Source organism: Syngnathus leptorhynchus, unplaced genomic scaffold (genome assembly GCF_054491065.1).
Source record: "Syngnathus leptorhynchus isolate UIUO unplaced genomic scaffold, UIUO_Slep HiC_scaffold_106, whole genome shotgun sequence".
NCBI lineage: Eukaryota > Metazoa > Chordata > Actinopteri > Syngnathiformes > Syngnathidae > Syngnathus > Syngnathus leptorhynchus.
In genome coordinates, this window is record NW_028232073.1 from 69,842 (window position 1) to 80,000 (window position 10,159).

The window sequence follows — 10,159 nt, forward strand, 5'->3', positions numbered from 1 at the left end:
CCAGCCCGGTTCTTTTTTTTATCCAGCCCGGTTCTTTTTACACTTCCAGCTGGAGCTCGGGAGCGGCTTTTTGCACAAGATCACGCCGTGTTAGGCTTCCAGGACCTCGGCTAAGCAATTTTAACGGGTCGCCCGGTTCTTTTTTGATCCAGCCCGGTTCTTTTTTTTATCCAGCCTGGTTCTTTTTACACTTCCAGCTGGAGCTCGGGAGCGGCTTTTTGCACAAGAACACGCCGTGTTAGGCTTCCAGGACCTCGGCTAAGCAATTTTAACGGGTCGCCCGGTTCTTTTTTGATCCAGCCCGGTTCTTTTTTTTATCCAGCCTGGTTCTTTTTACACTTCCAGCTGGAGCTCGGGAGCGGCTTTTTGCACAAGATCACGCCGTGTTAGGCTTCCAGGACCTCGGCTAAGCAATTTTAACGGGTCGCCCGGTTCTTTTTTGATCCAGCCCGGTTCTTTTTTTTATCCAGCCTGGTTCTTTTTACACTTCCAGCTGGAGCTCGGGAGCGGCTTTTTGCACAAGAACACGCCGTGTTAGGCTTCCAGGACCTCGGCTAAGCAATTTTAACGGGTCGCCCGGTTCTTTTTTTTATCCAGCCCGGTTCTTTTTTTATCCAGCCCGGTTCTTTTTACACTTCCAGCTGGAGCTCGGGAGCGGCTTTTTGCACAAGATCACGCCGTGTTAGGCTTCCAGGACCTCGGCTAAGCAATTTTAACGGGTCGCCCGGTTCTTTTTTGATCCAGCCCGGTTCTTTTTTTTATCCAGCCTGGTTCTTTTTACACTTCCAGCTGGAGCTCGGGAGCGGCTTTTTGCACAAGAACACGCCGTGTTAGGCTTCCAGGACCTCGGCTAAGCAATTTTAACGGGTCGCCCGGTTCTTTTTTGATCCAGCCCGGTTCTTTTTTTTATCCAGCCTGGTTCTTTTTACACTTCCAGCTGGAGCTCGGGAGCGGCTTTTTGCACAAGATCACGCCGTGTTAGGCTTCCAGGACCTCGGCTAAGCAATTTTAACGGGTCGCCCGGTTCTTTTTTGATCCAGCCCGGTTCTTTTTTTTATCCAGCCTGGTTCTTTTTACACTTCCAGCTGGAGCTCGGGAGCGGCTTTTTGCACAAGAACACGCCGTGTTAGGCTTCCAGGACCTCGGCTAAGCAATTTTAACGGGTCGCCCGGTTCTTTTTTTTATCCAGCCCGGTTCTTTTTTTATCCAGCCCGGTTCTTTTTACACTTCCAGCTGGAGCTCGGGAGCGGCTTTTTGCACAAGAACACGCCGTGTTAGGCTTCCAGGACCTCGGCTAAGCAATTTTAACGGGTCGCCCGGTTCTTTTTTTTATCCAGCCCGGTTCTTTTTTTATCCAGCCCGGTTCTTTTTACACTTCCAGCTGGAGCTCGGGAGCGGCTTTTTGCACAAGATCACGCCGTGTTAGGCTTCCAGGACCTCGGCTAAGCAATTTTAACGGGTCGCCCGGTTCTTTTTTGATCCAGCCCGGTTCTTTTTTTTATCCAGCCTGGTTCTTTTTACACTTCCAGCTGGAGCTCGGGAGAGGCTTTTTGCACAAGAACACGCCGTGTTAGGCTTCCAGGACCTCGGCTAAGCAATTTTAACGGGTCGCCCGGTTCTTTTTTGATCCAGCCCGGTTCTTTTTTTTATCCAGCCTGGTTCTTTTTACACTTCCAGCTGGAGCTCGGGAGCGGCTTTTTGCACAAGATCACGCCGTGTTAGGCTTCCAGGACCTCGGCTAAGCAATTTTAACGGGTCGCCCGGTTCTTTTTTGATCCAGCCCGGTTCTTTTTTTTTATCCAGCCTGGTTCTTTTTACACTTCCAGCTGGAGCTCGGGAGCGGCTTTTTGCACAAGAACACGCCGTGTTAGGCTTCCAGGACCTCGGCTAAGCAATTTTAACGGGTCGCCCGGTTCTTTTTTGATCCAGCCCGGTTCTTTTTTTTATCCAGCCTGGTTCTTTTTACACTTCCAGCTGGAGCTCGGGAGCGGCTTTTTGCACAAGATCACGCCGTGTTAGGCTTCCAGGACCTCGGCTAAGCAATTTTAACGGGTCGCCCGGTTCTTTTTTGATCCAGCCCGGTTCTTTTTTTTATCCAGCCTGGTTCTTTTTACACTTCCAGCTGGAGCTCAGCAGCGGCTTTTTGCACAAGATCACGCCGGGTTAGGCTTCCAGAGCCCCGGCTAAGCAATTTTAACGGGTCGCCCGGTTCTTTTTTGATCCAGCCCGGTTCTTTTTTTTATCCAGCCCGGTTCTTTTTACACTTCCAGCTGGAGCTCGGGAGCGGCTTTTTGCACAAGATCACGCCGTGTTAGGCTTCCAGGACCTCGGCTAAGCAATTTTAACGGGTCGCCCGGTTCTTTTTTGATCCAGCCCGGTTCTTTTTTTTATCCAGCCTGGTTCTTTTTACACTTCCAGCTGGAGCTCGGGAGCGGCTTTTTGCACAAGATCACGCCGTGTTAGGCTTCCAGGACCTCGGCTAAGCAATTTTAACGGGTCGCCCGGTTCTTTTTTGATCCAGCCCGGTTCTTTTTTTTTATCCAGCCTGGTTCTTTTTACACTTCCAGCTGGAGCTCGGGAGCGGCTTTTTGCACAAGAACACGCCGTGTTAGGCTTCCAGGACCTCGGCTAAGCAATTTTAACGGGTCGCCCGGTTCTTTTTTGATCCAGCCCGGTTCTTTTTTTTATCCAGCCTGGTTCTTTTTACACTTCCAGCTGGAGCTCGGGAGCGGCTTTTTGCACAAGATCACGCCGTGTTAGGCTTCCAGGACCTCGGCTAAGCAATTTTAACGGGTCGCCCGGTTCTTTTTTGATCCAGCCCGGTTCTTTTTTTTATCCAGCCTGGTTCTTTTTACACTTCCAGCTGGAGCTCAGCAGCGGCTTTTTGCACAAGATCACGCCGGGTTAGGCTTCCAGAGCCCCGGCTAAGCAATTTTAACGGGTCGCCCGGTTCTTTTTTGATCCAGCCCGGTTCTTTTTTTTATCCAGCCTGGTTCTTTTTACACTTCCAGCTGGAGCTCGGGAGCGGCTTTTTGCACAAGATCACGCCGTGTTAGGCTTCCAGGACCTCGGCGAAGCAATTTTAACGGGTCGCCCGGTTCTTTTTTGATCCAGCCCGGTTCTTTTTTTTATCCAGCCTGGTTCTTTTTACACTTCCAGCTGGAGCTCGGGAGCGGCTTTTTGCACAAGATCACGCCGTGTTAGGCTTCCAGGACCTCGGCGAAGCAATTTTAACGGGTCGCCCGGTTCTTTTTTGATCCAGCCCGGTTCTTTTTTTATCCAGCCCGGTTCTTTTTACACTTCCAGCTGGAGCTCGGGAGCGGCTTTTTGCACAAGATCACGCCGTGTTAGGCTTCCAGGACCTCGGCGAAGCAATTTTAACGGGTCGCCCGGTTCTTTTTTGATCCAGCCCGGTTCTTTTTTTTATCCAGCCTGGTTCTTTTTACACTTCCAGCTGGAGCTCGGGAGCGGCTTTTTGCACAAGATCACGCCGTGTTAGGCTTCCAGGACCTCGGCGAAGCAATTTTAACGGGTCGCCCGGTTCTTTTTTGATCCAGCCCGGTTCTTTTTTTTATCCAGCCTGGTTCTTTTTACACTTCCAGCTGGAGCTCGGGAGCGGCTTTTTGCACAAGATCACGCCGTGTTAGGCTTCCAGGACCTCGGCTAAGCAATTTTAACGGGTCGCCCGGTTCTTTTTTGATCCAGCCCGGTTCTTTTTCCACTTCCAGCTGGAGCTCAGCAGCGGCTTTTTGCACAAGATCACGCCGGGTTAGGCTTCCAGGACCTCGGCTAAGCACTTCTAACGGGTCGCCCGGTTCTTTTTTTGAACCAGCCCGGTTCTTTTTACACTTCCAGCTGGAGCTCAGCAGCGGCTTTTTGCACAAGATCACGCCGGGTTAGGGTTCCAGGACCTCGGCTAAGCAATTTTAACGGGCCGCCCGGTTCTTTTTTTGATCCAGCCCGGTTCTTTTTACACTTCCAGCTGGAGCTCAGCAGCGGCTTTTTGCACAAGATCACGCCGGGTTAGGCTTCCAGGACCTCGGCTAAGCACTTCTAACGGGCCCTGGTCCACCCCTGCCAGCGCATTTCAAAACTTGGCATTAATTTCGACCTAAGAGACGGAGTCTGATTTTTTTCTACCACTTGGGCGGCCTTTTTGCACCCAGAACACCCGCACTGGCACCATAAATTCGAAGGGTGCCGAGTGCGTCGGCGCAGATTCTGCGACGGAGTGACACTTCCCTCTTGTGGACATTCGGCGGTAGGTGAAATGCGCACTCGGTCTTCTCTTTTCTTTTCCTTCCAGTGAAACTTTGGCAACATTCTGCGAGCTGCTGGCTTCCAGAACCTCGGCCAAGCAGGTGGAGGATTTTTTTCCACTTCCAGCTGGAGGTGAGGAGGGACTTTTTGGGCAAGATCACGCCGACTTAGCAAGCAAGGTGGAAGTGCCAGCATGCAGTGGCTGGAAGTGTGGATGTGGAGCTCCAGCACCCTCCCTGCCTATGGAAGTGTGGAGCTCCAGCACCCTCCCTGCCTATGGAAGTGTGGAGCTCCAGCACCCTCCCTGCCTATGGAAGTGTGGAGCTCCAGCACCCTCCCTGCCTATGGAAGTGTGGAGCTCCAGCACCCTCCCTGCCTATGGAAGTGTGGAGCTCCAGCACCCTCCCTGCCTATGGAAGTGTGGAGCTCCAGCACCCTCCCTGCCTATGGAAGTGTGGAGCTCCAGCACCCTCCCTGCCTATGGAAGTGTGGAGCTCCAGCACCCTCCCTGCCTATGGAAGTGTGGAGCTCCAGCACCCTCCCTGCCTATGGAAGTGTGGAGCTCCAGCACCCTCCCTGCCTATGGAAGTGTGGAGCTCCAGCACCCTCCCTGCCTATGGAAGTGTGGAGCTCCAGCACCCTCCCTGCCTATGGAAGTGTGGAGCTCCAGCACCCTCCCTGCCTATGGAAGTGTGGAGCTCCAGCACCCTCCCTGCCTATGGAAGTGTGGAGCTCCAGCACCCTCCCTGCCTATGGAAGTGTGGAGCTCCAGCACCCTCCCTGCCTATGGAAGTGTGGAGCTCCAGCACCCTCCCTGCCTATGGAAGTGTGGAGCTCCAGCACCCTCCCTGCCTATGGAAGTGTGGAGCTCCAGCACCCTCCCTGCCTATGGAAGTGTGGAGCTCCAGCACCCTCCCTGCCTATGGAAGTGTGGAGCTCCAGCACCCTCCCTGCCTATGGAAGTGTGGAGCTCCAGCACCCTCCCTGCCTATGGAAGTGTGGAGCTCCAGCACCCTCCCTGCCTATGGAAGTGTGGAGCTCCAGCACCCTCCCTGCCTATGGAAGTGTGGAGCTCCAGCACCCTCCCTGCCTATGGAAGTGTGGAGCTCCAGCACCCTCCCTGCCTATGGAAGTGTGGAGCTCCAGCACCCTCCCTGCCTATGGAAGTGTGGAGCTCCAGCACCCTCCCTGCCTATGGAAGTGTGGAGCTCCAGCACCCTCCCTGCCTATGGAAGTGTGGAGCTCCAGCACCCTCCCTGCCTATGGAAGTGTGGAGCTCCAGCACCCTCCCTGCCTATGGAAGTGTGGAGCTCCAGCACCCTCCCTGCCTATGGAAGTGTGGAGCTCCAGCACCCTCCCTGCCTATGGAAGTGTGGAGCTCCAGCACCCTCCCTGCCTATGGAAGTGTGGAGCTCCAGCACCCTCCCTGCCTATGGAAGTGTGGAGCTCCAGCACCCTCCCTGCCTATGGAAGTGTGGAGCTCCAGCACCCTCCCTGCCTATGGAAGTGTGGAGCTCCAGCACCCTCCCTGCCTATGGAAGTGTGGAGCTCCAGCACCCTCCCTGCCTATGGAAGTGTGGAGCTCCAGCACCCTCCCTGCCTATGGAAGTGTGGAGCTCCAGCACCCTCCCTGCCTATGGAAGTGTGGAGCTCCAGCACCCTCCCTGCCTATGGAAGTGTGGAGCTCCAGCACCCTCCCTGCCTATGGAAGTGTGGAGCTCCAGCACCCTCCCTGCCTATGGAAGTGTGGAGCTCCAGCACCCTCCCTGCCTATGGAAGTGTGGAGCTCCAGCACCCTCCCTGCCTATGGAAGTGTGGAGCTCCAGCACCCTCCCTGCCTATGGAAGTGTGGAGCTCCAGCACCCTCCCTGCCTATGGAAGTGTGGAGCTCCAGCACCCTCCCTGCCTATGGAAGTGTGGAGCTCCAGCACCCTCCCTGCCTATGGAAGTGTGGAGCTCCAGCACCCTCCCTGCCTATGGAAGTGTGGAGCTCCAGCACCCTCCCTGCCTATGGAAGTGTGGAGCTCCAGCACCCTCCCTGCCTATGGAAGTGTGGAGCTCCAGCACCCTCCCTGCCTATGGAAGTGTGGAGCTCCAGCACCCTCCCTGCCTATGGAAGTGTGGAGCTCCAGCACCCTCCCTGCCTATGGAAGTGTGGAGCTCCAGCACCCTCCCTGCCTATGGAAGTGTGGAGCTCCAGCACCCTCCCTGCCTATGGAAGTGTGGAGCTCCAGCACCCTCCCTGCCTATGGAAGTGTGGAGCTCCAGCACCCTCCCTGCCTATGGAAGTGTGGAGCTCCAGCACCCTCCCTGCCTATGGAAGTGTGGAGCTCCAGCACCCTCCCTGCCTATGGAAGTGTGGAGCTCCAGCACCCTCCCTGCCTATGGAAGTGTGGAGCTCCAGCACCCTCCCTGCCTATGGAAGTGTGGAGCTCCAGCACCCTCCCTGCCTATGGAAGTGTGGAGCTCCAGCACCCTCCCTGCCTATGGAAGTGTGGAGCTCCAGCACCCTCCCTGCCTATGGAAGTGTGGAGCTCCAGCACCCTCCCTGCCTATGGAAGTGTGGAGCTCCAGCACCCTCCCTGCCTATGGAAGTGTGGAGCTCCAGCACCCTCCCTGCCTATGGAAGTGTGGAGCTCCAGCACCCTCCCTGCCTATGGAAGTGTGGAGCTCCAGCACCCTCCCTGCCTATGGAAGTGTGGAGCTCCAGCACCCTCCCTGCCTATGGAAGTGTGGAGCTCCAGCACCCTCCCTGCCTATGGAAGTGTGGAGCTCCAGCACCCTCCCTGCCTATGGAAGTGTGGAGCTCCAGCACCCTCCCTGCCTATGGAAGTGTGGAGCTCCAGCACCCTCCCTGCCTATGGAAGTGTGGAGCTCCAGCACCCTCCCTGCCTATGGAAGTGTGGAGCTCCAGCACCCTCCCTGCCTATGGAAGTGTGGAGCTCCAGCACCCTCCCTGCCTATGGAAGTGTGGAGCTCCAGCACCCTCCCTGCCTATGGAAGTGTGGAGCTCCAGCACCCTCCCTGCCTATGGAAGTGTGGAGCTCCAGCACCCTCCCTGCCTATGGAAGTGTGGAGCTCCAGCACCCTCCCTGCCTATGGAAGTGTGGAGCTCCAGCACCCTCCCTGCCTATGGAAGTGTGGAGCTCCAGCACCCTCCCTGCCTATGGAAGTGTGGAGCTCCAGCACCCTCCCTGCCTATGGAAGTGTGGAGCTCCAGCACCCTCCCTGCCTATGGAAGTGTGGAGCTCCAGCACCCTCCCTGCCTATGGAAGTGTGGAGCTCCAGCACCCTCCCTGCCTATGGAAGTGTGGAGCTCCAGCACCCTCCCTGCCTATGGAAGTGTGGAGCTCCAGCACCCTCCCTGCCTATGGAAGTGTGGAGCTCCAGCACCCTCCCTGCCTATGGAAGTGTGGAGCTCCAGCACCCTCCCTGCCTATGGAAGAGCCACCTCCGCGGGCATGCTGCTCAACCACGCCGGCCCAGAGTTCCAGCCGCTCGGCTACACTCTCTCACAAGCCCCGCCTGGAGCTCCCCAGCCCGCCCCTGGTACCTCAACTACCGAGGCCAGCCGCTCGACCAGGCCGGCCCAGAGTTCCAGCCGCTCGGCTTCACTCTCTCACAAGCCCCGCCTGGAGCTCCCCAGCCCGCCCCTGGTACCTCAACTACCGAGGCCAGCCGCTCGACCAGGCCGGCCGAGAGTTCCAGCCGCTCGGCTTCACTCTCTCACAAGACCCGCCTGGAGCTCCCCGCCCCACCCCTGGTACCTCAACTACCGAGGCCAGCCGCTCGACCACGCCGGCGCAGAGTTCCAGCCGCTCGGATAAGCTCTGTCACTCACCCGCCGCGCAGCCACCGGTAACGGGGAAATGTCGCCGCCTGGCGGACACGCCGTTGTAAATGAATGGGCTTTCGCACTTAGTGCAATTTTCGCCAACTCTCTGACTGGAGCTATGGAAGTATGGAGCTATGGAGCCACCAGCCACCCAGGCTGGAGCTATGGAGCCATGGAGCTCTGGTGCTATGGAGCTCTGGAGGTATGGAGCTATGGAGCTATGGAGCTATGGAGCTATGGAGCCCTGGAGCTCTGGAGGTATGGAGCTATGGTGCTATGGAGCTCTGAAGCCATGGAGCTCTGGTGCTATGGAGCTCTGGAGCTCTGGAGGTATGGAGCTCTGGAGGTATGGAGCTATGGAGCCCTGGAGCCCTGGAGCTATGGAGCCCTGGAGCTATGGAGCCCTGGAGCCCTGGAGCTATGGAGCCCTGGAGCTATGGAGCTATGGAGCCCTGGAGCTATGGAGCTATGGAGCTCTGGTGCTATGGAGCTATGGAGCTCTGGTGCTATGGAGCTATGGAGCTCTGGTGCTATGGAGCTATGGAGCTCTGGTGCTATGGAGCTATGGAGCTCTGGTGCTATGGAGCTATGGAGCTCTGGTGCTATGGAGCTATGGAGCTCTGGTGCTATGGAGCTATGGAGCTCTGGTGCTATGGAGCTATGGAGCTCTGGTGCTATGGAGCTATGGAGCTATGGAGCTCTGGTGCTATGGAGCTATGGAGCTCTGGTGCTATGGAGCTATGGAGCTCTGGTGCTATGGAGCTATGGAGCTCTGGTGCTATGGAGCTCTGGTGCTATGGAGCTATGGAGCTCTGGTGCTATGGAGCTCTGGAGCTCTGGAGGTATGGAGCTATGGAGCCACCAGCCAGCACCCTCCGTGGCTGGATCAATGGAAGTGTTTTAGGTACCAGGCAGCCAAAGGGCCGAGGCCTCACGCTCGACCACGCCGGCGCAGAGTTCCAGCCGCTCGGATAAGCTCTGTCACTCACCCGCCGCGCAGCCACCGGTAACGGGGAAATGTCGCCGCCTTGTGGACACGCCGTTGTAAATGAATGGGCTTTCGCACTTAGTGCAATTTTAGCCAACTCTCTGACTGGAGCTATGGAAGTATGGAGCTATGGAGCCACCAGCCACCCAGGCTGGAGCTATGGAGCTATGGAGCTCTGGTGCTATGGAGCTATGGAGCTCTGGTGCTATGGAGCTATGGAGCTCTGGTGCTATGGAGCTATGGAGCTCTGGTGCTATGGAGCTATGGAGCTCTGGTGCTATGGAGCTATGGAGCTCTGGTGCTATGGAGCTATGGAGCTCTGGTGCTATGGAGCTATGGAGCTCTGGTGCTATGGAGCTATGGAGCTCTGGTGCTATGGAGCTATGGAGCTCTGGTGCTATGGAGCTATGGAGCTCTGGTGCTATGGAGCTATGGAGCTATGGAGCCACCAGCCAGCACCCTCCGTGGCTGGATCAATGGAAGTGTTTTAGGTACCAGGCAGCCAAAGGGCCGGGGCCTCACGCTCGACCACGCCGGCGCAGAGTTCCAGCCGCTCGGATAAGCTCTGTCACTCACCCGCCACGCAGCCACCGGTAACGGGGAAATGTCGCCGCCTGGCGGACACGCCGTTGTAAATGAATGGGCTTTCGCACTTAGTGCAATTTTCGCCAACTCTCTGACTGGAGCTATGGAAGTATGGAGCTATGGAGCCACCAGCCACCCAGGCTGGAGCTATGGAGCTCTGGAGGTATGGAGCTATGGAGCCCTGGAGCTATGGAGCTATGGAGCCCTGGAGCTATGGAGCCCTGGAGCTATGGAGCTATGGAGCTCTGGTGCTATGGAGCTATGGAGCTCTGGTGCTATGGAGCTATGGAGCTCTGGTGCTATGGAGCTATGGAGCTCTGGTGCTATGGAGCTATGGAGCTCTGGTGCTATGGAGCTATGGAGCTATGGAGCCACCAGCCAGCACCCTCCGTGGCTGGATCAATGGAAGTGTTTTAGGTACCAGGCAGCCAAAGGGCCGGGGCCTCACGCTCGACCACGCCGGCGCAGAGTTCCAGCCGCTCGGATAAGCT